The sequence below is a fragment of the Muntiacus reevesi genome, chromosome 3 (genome assembly GCF_963930625.1).
Source record: "Muntiacus reevesi chromosome 3, mMunRee1.1, whole genome shotgun sequence".
Classification (NCBI taxonomy): domain Eukaryota; kingdom Metazoa; phylum Chordata; class Mammalia; order Artiodactyla; family Cervidae; genus Muntiacus; species Muntiacus reevesi.
The window spans coordinates 209,163,018-209,164,115 of NC_089251.1; the positions used below are offsets into that span (position 1 = coordinate 209,163,018).

The 1,098-nt window shown below is 43.5% G+C and overlaps 1 non-coding gene across 1 annotated transcript; it reads right to left on the reverse strand.

Moving 5' to 3' along the window:
- Positions 1–595: 595 nt before the first annotated feature.
- On the reverse strand, positions 596–721 carry LOC136165876 (U6atac minor spliceosomal RNA). The gene has a single exon (XR_010662841.1). It is a non-coding gene; the product is annotated as a U6atac minor spliceosomal RNA (small nuclear RNA).
- Positions 722–1,098: the final 377 nt, after the last annotated feature.

A 1,098-nucleotide genomic window follows, 5' to 3' on the forward strand; every position in this document is an offset into this window, starting at 1 on the left:
TTTTAATGAAAAGATCATAAAATAATAGTTTCTCATCACTGTACATTAGGACTGCATACTCTCAATGGATTTCTTTTAAAAAGAAGAAAAATGTGCTTTCTATATACTAACATGGAAATTTTTCTCAAAAAATGAAATGAAAAAAAGCAGTGTACAAAACAGTCACTATAGTATATTACCTTTTCAATGTGAAGGTAAGGAAGACAGAAATCTGTGTTTGTATTTTCTTCTTTTGCTTCTCCAATCCTCCCACCCCCTGCCCACTCTTTCCCCACCCCACCACCCCACCACACCCCCGCACCATACACCCACACTAAAAAACAATAAATATGGTTACCTATTTGGGGTAGGGTGGGAAGATGGGGGGTGGAGGACGGGTGAAATTTGTGGAGCAGTGTCCAACTCTTTGCAACCCTTTGGCCTGTAGCCCACCAGGCTTCTCTGTACATGGGACTTCCCAGGAATTCTCAAGAATACTGGAGTGGGTTGCCATTTCCTTCACCAGATCTTCTCAACTCAGGGATGGAACCTGCATCTCTTATGTCTCCTGCATTGCAGGCAGATTCTTTCACCTGCTGAGCCATCAGGAAAGCCCCATGGAGAGTGGTTAGATGCCATGAGCTAAGTGGCAATGCCTTAACCGTATGCATGTTGTCAGACTTGAGAGTGTCTTCCATCCTTGTCAAGGGGCGTGCTAACCCTCTCTCCTTTCATACAACGCATGGTACCATTTCTTTTTTTTTTTTTTTTTTTCATTTATTTTTATTAGTTGGTGGATAATTACTTTACAATATTGTAGTGGGTTTTGTCATACATTGACATGAATCAGCCATGGATTTACATGTATTCCCCATCCCGATCCCCCCCCCCCCACCTCCCTCTCTGCCCGATCTCTCTGGGTCTTCCCAGTGCACCAGGCCCGAGCACTTGTCTCATGCATCCAGCCTGGGCTGGTGATCTGTTTCACCATAGATAATATACATGTTTCGATGCTGTTCTCTCGAAACATCCCACCCTTGCCTTCTCCCACAGAGTCCAAAAGTCTGTTCTGTACATCTGTGTCTCTTTTTCTGTTTTGCATATAGGGTTATCATTACC